We start from the raw sequence: 10776 nt of genomic DNA, 5'->3' as shown, positions 1-10776 counted from the left end.
TAGCTTAACCATGAATATACAACTAAAATGCATTGGAATCATGATTTATCTCCAAGTCTGTTGTATTGTAAGACCTAGTTTCAAGTAGTTTTTTGAGCCTCAAAGGGTTCAAGGATTTAACTTAAGTCCCCTTCCTCTCACCAGATATGCTATCCCCCAGCAGGATATGCCGTCCACCTAGTTAGTTCCTATATCTGCTAAACGGCTGCACTGGTCCTCAACCTAATGGGCTTCAGTTCCCTGTCGGCCTTCAAAATTATTCAACAAGCCAAACAAGTCTTGCCATGGGAACCAGGGAGCACCTTCCCCTTCTGTTACTACAAAGTCTGCCTCCGACAGCTCCTGCTGGTTCACTCTGCTCCGAAGTGAACTCCCTCTGCAGTCCTGCATGGTGCATGGCATCCTTTACCCCTGGGCTATGAGTATATGTGACTAATGAACTACTGACAATATCATCTGTCCAGTGTTGGGTGCTGTGCTGGTTTGCATCTATTATGTCCCCCACAAAAACCATGTTCTTTAATGCAAACTTGTGGGGGTAGATTTATTAGTCTTTTTGATTGAGGTAGAACCTTTTGATTGAATGTTTCCATGGAGATGTGACTCACCCAACTTTGGTTGAGACCTTTGATTAAATTATTTCCATGGAGGTTTGGACCCCGCCCATTCAGGGTAGGTCTTGATTAGTTCACTGGAGTACTTAAGACAGATCAAGAGCTGACACAGACTCTGAGCTTGGAGATGCTCGGAGAAGCAGAGAGAAAGATGTTTGGAGATGCTAAGCTAAGAGATGAAATCCAGAGTTTGCCCCGGAGAAGCTAAGAGTGAACCCCCAGATGCTTAGAGAGAAATACCCTGGGAGAACAAGCAAAGATGCACAGGAGCTGAGAGAGAGAAGAAAAGAGAGACAGAAGCCCAGAGACATTTTGGAGAAAGCCACTTTGAAACACACCCCGAGAACAAAGGACCAGCAGCTGCTGGCCACATGCCTTCCCAGGTGACAAAGGTGTTACTGACACCACTGGCCTTCCTTTAGTGAAGGCATCCTCTTTTCAATGCCTTAGTTTGGACACTGAAGAATAGACTATTGCTGTAAAACCCAGCTGAATAAAAAAGTCTTATTTTTAAAGAAATTAGTGATCTGTGGAAACAAAAAACAGTAAATGAACTAAAATTACAGGGACGGGATCATTTCTGTGGTGAACTGAAAATTTTTGCTATATTTTCCTCTTGAGACATATGCCAATTTTGGGTGTTGGCTTAATTAGGCTCACCTAGAAGAAACGTAGGGTAAAGAGAAATCAGCAAAGCTTTTAGTAGTGGCACAGGGCTGGTGTGACAAATTGAAAACCTGAGTAGACACAAACACATGGCAATACTGCCTGTAGGAAATTTGCTGAAATTTAGTGCTACATGACAGGCTGTGGAGCTAGGTTGAAGGCTTCAAGAAATACAGAAAGAAAACCACCCACAGTCTTGTGGTGCTTGGGAAACAAGAGCTATCCAGAAGGGCCCTGTGCCTCTCCCACAAGCATATGAGAAATTTTAATCTGTGTAATATGAGAGGATGCAGAGATACCCTGGAGTACTTGCAGGGCAGAACTGTATCTCCCACAATTTTTAGAATGAGGAGAAAGACTCCCATCATACTTGAATCAAAAGCTTGGTAATATGTTAAAGAAAACAGAGGACAAGGCTGATAAAAGTAGATTGCAGAAAGAAGAATTTCAATGGAAAATTTCAATATGAAAAAGGAAATCAATGGACATGCCAGAACTGAAAAGTGCAATATCTGAAATTCAGAATTCATTGCATGGGTTTAATCTCAGTCTACATAGAGAAAAATGAAAAAAAAAAAAAAATAGTGATCTCAAATATATGTAAATAGAAACTACACAAACTAAAGTACAGGGGAGTGGAGAGACATGAAGAAACAGAGTACTATGTAAGAAACATATAGGATTGACCCAAAGTATATGGCATTCTTATAATTAAATTCCATGAAAGAGAGGAGAAGAAGGGGCAAAAGCAAATATTCAGAGAGATTGAATGAGAATTTTCCCACTCTAATGAAAAGTATCAACCTGTAAGTTCCCAAGTTCAATGAGCCCTAACTGGGATAAACATACACACACACATGTGCATACACATACACAACACACACAAAAAAACATGCTAATATTAAAATACAAAGAAAACAAATGTTTAAAAGCAGCCAAAGAAAAAAGACTTATTGCCATCAAAGGAACAATAACAAGATTAGCATTTGATTTCGCAAAAGAAATGGTGAAAGCCAGAAAACAATGAAATGACTTCTGTACACTGCTGAAAGAAAGTAACTGTCAACTATAGTTCAATACCAGGAGAAATATCCTTGCAAAATAAGGGTGAAAACAAAACGGTTGATCAAATCAAATAGACAATTTCGATTTCAGACAAACTCCACAAAAGGAATTTATTTTCAGCCTTTACTAAAAGAAAAAACTGAGGAGATGCCATTAGGTAGAAAAAAAGAGTAAGCTTTGATGGAAACATGGAAACAAATTAAAAAAAAAAAAAAGACTGAAGAACACCAGAAATGGTAAATATGTAAGTAAATATAAATGAGTATTGGCTGTACAATGCAATAATTGCATGTCTTATGAAGTTTCAATTATATGAAAACAAGAATGTAACTGTATACAAAAGAGTTAAAAGTGTCTAAGTTTCTAAGATTTTTTTTATTAGAACTGTAATAAGTTAATGATTCATCTTGCTAATCTAAGGCAAACACTAAAACCAATATTGATATTAATAAAAGGAAAAGAGAAAATAATAATAAATGTTTGATTAATCTAAAAGAAGGCAAGAAAAGGATGAAAAAGAGAACATAAAACAGAGGGGCCAAATAAACTCTGAACAGTAAGATGGCAGATAGAAATAAAACAACATCAGAGCAAATAAATGGAATTAACTGTTAATACACAAAATACCCCAAGAAAAAGACCAAGACTATCTGATTTAAATAACGACGATAACAGCAAAAACTAAATGCTGCATGCAAGAGGCTCACTTTACATATAAAATCCGAACATGAAAGGTTGAAAATAATAGGATGGGAATGGTTGTATCATAAAACACTAATTAAAAGAAAGCTGCTATAGCTATGTTATCAGACAAAGTGTATTTGAAAAAAAAGAAGCTTTACTAGACATAAAGAGGGACTTTTCATAATTAAAAAAATCAAAAGATGTCAATATGCCAAGAAAATGACCCAATTATAAATTTTTACATATTCAATCTAGATTCAAAATATCTTACAGAAAAAATTGACAAGAATACAAGGATATATGTATTAATCCACAGAGTGGGAGATTTTAGCATAGCTCTAACAGAAATGACAGAATGAGCAGACAAAAAAAAAAACATTAAGGATAATAAAGACTTGAACAGTATCATTAACAAACTTGATCTAATTAACATAAGTTGAATACTGCACCCAATCAGGACAGGATTCACATTTATTTCAAATGTACTTGGAATATTTTTTAAAATTGACTAGATGATTTGATATAAAGGAAATCCTCAACAAATTTCAAAAGTTTCATATTAATCAGAACAGGTAGTCTGATCATAAAGAAAATTTAAGGTAGAAGTTAATAATAAAAAGTCAAGTGGAAATATACAGATGCATAAAATATAAGCATCACACCTTTAAATAATATATGGATCAAATTAGAAATTTTAAAGATATTTTAATTTGAGTGATAATGAAAATATTCAATATCATATTTATGAGATATAGCTAAATAATTGCTTAGAAGATAATTTACACCCTTAAATTCATATATTAGAAAAGAAGAAAGGTTTAAAATCAATGGTCTACATTTCTTCCATAAGCAGCTAAAAAAAAAAATCAGCAAATTAAACCAAAAATAGGTAAAATGAAAGTTGGGGAAGTTGATGAAATATTGAAAAGGAGCAAACAATATAAAAATCAACAAAGCCCAAATTAACTTCTTTTAAAGATAAATAAAATTAATGTACTTTTAACAACTCTAATTAAGGAAAAAAAGAAAAAACAAACTAACAGTATTAGAAATTAAAAAAAGGACATCACTACCAATGTTGAAGATTGGAAAATGCAATTACACTTAATACACATGGTTCATAAACTATGCTAATGGTGCATGAAAAGAAAAACTGACCATGACACAGAATAGATTCGAGGAATATATTCACACACATACAGTCATCTGATTTATGATAAGGATGGAACTTTAGTCTCAGGAAGAAAGAATGGTCTTTTCAATAAATGGTTCAGAGAAAAATGATACAAATACCAAACCAAAAATCAAATCCAGAAACATTATAGATATAAATGTTATAGACAAAATGATAAAGTATTTTTTAATATAAAAACATAGAGAATATCTTTGTGGCCATGGGATAGAAAAAATTCTTAAGCTGGGTATAAAATGAATTAATGGCAAAAGGTAAAAAAGGTAAATATGATGAAGTAAAATTATTAACTTCTATTACTAAAAAGAGAGTGAAAATACAAGCCATAGGTTGATAATGTATATTTCACAAAGCAGTCATATGTAGAATACACAAGGGATCCCTATAAATCAATAAGAAAAAGACAACTTAATAGAAAAATGAGGAAAAGACTTGAACTTATACTTTATAAAAGAGTACATACAAGTGTCCAACAGATGTTTGCAAAGGAGCTCATCTTCATGGGAAATGAAATCTAAAATTGAGATTCCACCATATACTCACCAGAACAGTAAAAATAAATAAATAAATGAATAAATGAATAAATAAATAAATCAAAAAGTCAGAAAATACCACATTTTTGTTAAGGCTATGGTGGCAAGTACACTGCTGTTATGGGTTTAAATAAGTATGATAGCTTAGAAAACTGTTGTGCAGTATCTACCAAAGCTGAACATATGCATATTCTGTGACTCAGCACATTACAATGAATAAGCTTGTCTTTGTCCTTAGTTCCTGGGGAAGCAACCTCTGAATTTTTGGCATTTCCCATAATATAGTGCTGAATAATATTCCATTGTGTTTATATGCCACATTTTGTTTGTCCATTCACCTGTTGATGGACATTTGGGTGGCTTAATCTTCTGACAATTGTAATAATGCCATTATGAACATCAGTGTGCAAATATCTGTTCAAGTCTCTGCTTTCAGTTCTTTTGAGTTTATACCTAGAAGTGGTAGAAGTAGCAAGGCCATATAGTAATTCTACACTTAATTTTCTGAGGAACCACAAAACTGTTTTCCACAGTAGCTGCACCATTGTACAATCCCACCAATAATGACTGAGTGTTCCTATTTCTCCACATTCTCTCCAACTCTTTTTATTTTTCATTGTTTAATAGTAGCTATTCCAGTGGGTGTGAGATGGTATCTCATTGTAGTTTTGATCTGTATTTCCCTAATGTCTAATGATGTTCAGCATCATTTCATATGTTTTGGCCATTTGCATATCTCCTTGAGAAAAATGTTTATTCAAGTATTTTGCCCATTTTTTAATTGCTTTGTTTGTCTTTTTGTTGTTGCATTGTAGGATTTCTTTATAAATTCTGGATATTAAACCCTTATCAAATATGTTATTTCCAAATATTTTCTCCCAATCTACAGGTTGTCTTTTACGTTCATGATGAAGACCTTGATGTACAAAATGTTCTTAATATTAACGAGGTCCCATTTTTCTATTTTTTCTTTCTTGTTTTGCTTTTGGTGTGAAGTCTATAGAGCCACTGTCAAACAAAATGAATAGGCTTCCCTAAATTTTACTCTAGGAGTTTATAGTTCTGATTCTTGTATGTAGTTCTTTGGTCCATTTTGAGTTAATTTTTGGTGACAGATAGGGGTCCATCTTCATTCTTCTGTATATGGATATCCAGTTTTCCAAGCACCATTTGTTGAAGAGATAATTCTTTCCAAATTGCGTTGACTTGACAAACTTGCCAAAAATCAGTTGACCAGATATGTGAGAGTCTATATATGAACTCTCAATTTGATTCCATTGGTCTATGTGTTCCGTCCTTGGGTCAGAACCATGCTGTTTTGACCATTGTTGCTTTGTAGCAAGATTTAAGATGGGTAAGTGTGAGTGAGTCCTCCAACTTCTTTCTTCTTTTAAAAGATGGCTTTGGCTATTTGGGGCCCCTTGCAATTCCATATAAATCTGATGATTGGCTTTTCCATTTCTGCAAAGAAGTTTGTTAATGTTTTGATTGGGATTGTGTTGAATCTGTAAATTGCTTTGGGTAGAATTGATATCTGACAATATTCAGCATTCTAATCCACTAACATGTAATGTTATTCCATTTCTTTAGATTTCTTTGATTTCTTTTAGCAATGTTTTGTAGTTTCTCATAAAGAAGTCTTTTACATCCTTGGTTAAATTTGTCCCTAGTTATTTGAGTCTTTTAGTTGCTATTGTAACTAAGTTTTTGTAAAATTGATTGTAATATCGATTTTTTACTGATACTCTATTCATATGATAGTATATAAAAACACTACTGCTTTTGCATGTTAATCTTGTGCCCTGCCATATTACTGAATTTGTTTATTACCTCTACTAGCTTTGCTGTAGATTTTTCAGAATTTTCTAAATATAAGATCATGTCATCTGCAAATAGAGAAATTTTTACCTCATCCTTTCCAATACGAATGCCTTTTATTTCTTTTTCTTGATACTTGTTCTGGCAAGAACTTCCAGTACAATGTTGAATAACAGTTGTGACAGTAGGCATCCTTACTTTGTCTGTGATCTTAGAGGGAAAGCTTTCATTCTTGCACCATTGAGTATGATGCTGTTGATTCTCCTACATGCCGATTATCATTTTGAGGAGCTTTCCTTTTATCCCTAGCTTTCTAAATGTTTTTATGAAGAAGGAGTGCTGGATTTTGACAAATACGTCTTCTGTGTCAATGGAGAAGATCAAGTGTCTTTTCTTTTTCTGTTCTATTAATATGGTACATTACATTAATTGATTTTCTTATGTTGAACTATCCTTGCATGCCTGGGATAAATCACCTTTGATTATGATGTATAATTCTTATAATGCACTGTTGGATTCAGTCTGTTAATATTTTATTGAGGACTTTTGCATCTATATTCACAAGGGATATTGGCCTATAATTTTCTTTTCTTATAGTATCTATATCTGGCTTTGGTATTGGGGTGTTGTTGCCTTCAAAGAAAGAGATAGGAAGTGTTTCTCTTCAAATTTTTGGAAAATTTGAACAGTATTGGTGTAAATTCTTCTTGGAATGTTTGGTAAAATTCACCAGTGAAACTATCTGGTTCTGGACTTTCCTTTGTAATGAGGTTTTTGATTACTGATTGTTCTGTTTTGCTAATGCTGCTGTTTTGCAAAACACTAGAAAAGGATTGGCTTTTATAAAGGGTGTTTATTTGGCTACAAAGTTACAACCTTAAGGCCATAAAGTGTCCAAGGTAAGGCATCAACAATAGGTACCTTCACTGGCGAATGGCCATTGGCATGTATAAAACCTCTGTTAGCTGGGAAGTAATGTGGCTAGCATCTGCTTGCTCCCAAGTTGTGTTTCAAAATGGCGTTCTCCAAAGTGTCAGTGTCAGCTTTCAGTGGCCATCTTCAAAATGTTTCTCTAAACTGCAGCTCTGAGTTTCTTCTGTTTGTGAGCTTTTGTAAGACTCCAGTGAACTAATCAAGGTCCAGGCTGAATGGGTGGGGCCACACCTCCATGGAAACATTCAATCAGAGGTCACACCCTAACCAAAGGTGTCACTCACAGTTGGGTGTGTCACATTTCCATGGAAACAACCTAATCCCAATATCCCACAAGACTGGATTTAAAGATCATGCTATTTCTTGGGGGACATAATATATCCAAACTGGAACACTGATTCATTCACATGTCTTCTTACTGGTCTGTTGAGATTGTCTATTTTTTCTAGAGTCACTGTAGATTTTCTAGAGTCTATTTTTCTAGGAATAGTCCGTTTCATCTACATTTTCTAAATTGTTCGTGTACAGTTGTTTATAGTATACTCTTCTAATCCTATTTATTTCTGTGGGGTCAGTACTAAGGTCCCCCTTTTCATTTCTGATTGTAGTTGTATTCTCTCTCCCTCTCTCCTCTCTCTCTCTCTCTCTCTCTCTCTCTCTTCCTTTATCAGTCTAGCTAAGGGTTTGCTATTTTTTTTTTATGTCTTTTTCAATGTAAGCATTTAGAGCTGTAAATTTCCCTCTGCATTGTCTTTTTGGCATGCAATAAATTTGGTACATTGCATTTTCATTTTCATTTACCACAAGATATTTCTTAATCTCCATTGTGTTTTTTTCTTTCACCCATGGGTTGTTTAAGAGTGTGTTGTTTAATTTCTACATACTTATGAGTTTTCCAGTTTTCCCTTTGTTATTGACTAGTAGCATCATTCCATTGTGGTCAAAGAAGATACACTGTATGATTTCTGTATTTTCAAATTTATTGAGATTTGTTTTGTGACCTAACTTATGGTCTATCCTGGATAATGATCTATGTACACTAGAGAAGAATGTGCATTCTGCTTCTGGTGGGTGAAGTGTCCTTTGTATGTCTGTTAGGTCTAGTTGATTTAGAATGTCATTCAAGTATTCTATTTCCTTACTGATCTTCTGTCTAGATGTCCCATCTAGTATTGAAAGTAGTGTTTTGAGATATCCTACTATTAATATAGAACCAGGTATTTCTCCCTTAAAATCTGCCAATGTTTGCTTTGCACAATTTGGGGCAGTGCTCATAGGTGCATATATATTTATAATTGTTAGATCTTCTTGTTAAATTGACTCCTTTATCAGTGGATAGTGACCTTCTTTGTCCCTTGCATCTGTTTGTTACTTGAAGTCTATTTTATCTGATATTAAAGCTATCCCAGCTTTCTTTTGTTTACCATTTGCAGGGTATATATATATTTTTTATCCTTTGCCTTTCAACCTACCTGTGTCTTTGAATGAAGGTGCCTCCTTAAGTAGCATATAGTTGAGTCATGCTTTTTATCCATTCTGCCAATTTCTGCCTTTTGACTGGAGAGTTTAATCCATTTACATTTAAAGTAACCACTGATAATACAGGACTTTCTTCTGCCATTTTGATACATGGTCTTTGTAAGTCTTATAACTTTTTTGTCCCTCAATTATTCTGTTAATGTCTACTTTCATATTTATCTGATTTTTTCTGTTGTACCATTTTGAGTTCCTTCTCATTTCTTTTAAATATATTTTTTTCAAATTTTTTTTGTTATCATGGGGCTGAAATTTAATATCTTAAATCAATAGCAATCACATTTGTTTTGATACCAACTTAAATTCAATAGCGTATACCTACCCTGTTCCTATACTCCTGGGTCGTCCTACCTTTATGTTGCTCTTGCTGCAAATTTATCATTATAGATTGCTTTCCAATCTATAGCTTATTCATTACTATTTATGCATTTGTATTTTTCAGCCTGTAAGAAGTAAAAAGTGGCTTTACATACCAAAAAGATGCAACAAAATAGTACTTGCATTTACCCATTCAATTACCTTTACCAGAGGTCTCTATTTTTTTCTGTCACTTTGATGCACTGTCTAGTATCCTGTCTTTTCAGTCCCAAGCACTCCCTTTAGCTTTGCGTGTAGGGCAGATTTAGTGGTGAGAAACTCCCCCAGCTTTTGTTTCTCTAAGAATGTCTTAATATCTCCCTCATTTTTAAAAGACAGTCCTGCCAGGTATAAAAGTTTTGGTTGGAAATTGTTCTGGTTCAGAACTTCTAGCATTTCACCCAATCATTAGTGCCTCCATGGTTTCAAATGAGAAATTGTACTTAATCTTACTGGGACTCCCTTGTACATGACATGCTGTTTTTCTTTTGAAGTTTTCGGATCTCTCTTTCCTTTGCATTTGACAATTTGACTACTATGTGTCTGAGTATATTCCTCTTCAAGTTTATCTTGTTTATTTTTCTCTGAGCTTCTTGGATGTGAAAATTCATGTCTTTTGCCAAGTTTGGGCAGTTGTCATTATTTCTTTGAATATTCATTCTACCCCTGTCTCTTTTTGTTTTTCTTCTGAGACTCCCATGTGTATATTGATACATATGATGGCTTAACACAGTTCTCTTAGACTATTTTCACTTTTTGTAATTGCTTTATTTTTTTCTTTTTGGTCTATAATTTGACTCTTTTCAATTATCTTGTCTTCAAGTTCACTGATTCTTTCTTCTGCCAGCTCTAATCTGTAGATGAAACCCTTTAGGGAATTTTTCATTTCAGTTATCATGGTCTTCAATTCTAGATGCTTTGTTTGGTTTCTTTGTAAGGTTTCTATCTCTTCCAGGAAATTCTTATATTGTTCATTCATTGTTTTCCTGATATCCTTTTTCTCTATATTTTCCTCTATCTCCTTGATCATCTTGGGCATCTCTTTTTTTTTTTAATTTTTTTTTCTTTTTTTGAAATACATTCAAAGTTATATGAACAGTTGCAAAAACAATACTAGCCCCATACACAGAATTCCATCATACCCTGACCCCCCCTCCCCCAGTAGCTCAATCCACCAACTTTAACTTGCTGTCACATTGCTATTTCTTTCTCTCCCTCCCTCTCTCCCTCCCTCCCTATCATCCATCATCTATTGCTCTGTCATCTGAATATATGAGAGTTAGCTGCACATATCCCTGAGCATTCACTATAATTCATGTATACACTTCCCATGAACAAGAACATTCTTTCATGCAATCCCATTAAGTGCAGCTAAGAA

Source organism: Choloepus didactylus, chromosome 3, assembly GCF_015220235.1.
Source record: "Choloepus didactylus isolate mChoDid1 chromosome 3, mChoDid1.pri, whole genome shotgun sequence".
In the NCBI taxonomy this organism is placed as follows: domain Eukaryota; kingdom Metazoa; phylum Chordata; class Mammalia; order Pilosa; family Megalonychidae; genus Choloepus; species Choloepus didactylus.
The sequence above is the reverse complement of the archived record's forward strand: the minus strand, read 5'-3'. Positions refer to the sequence as shown.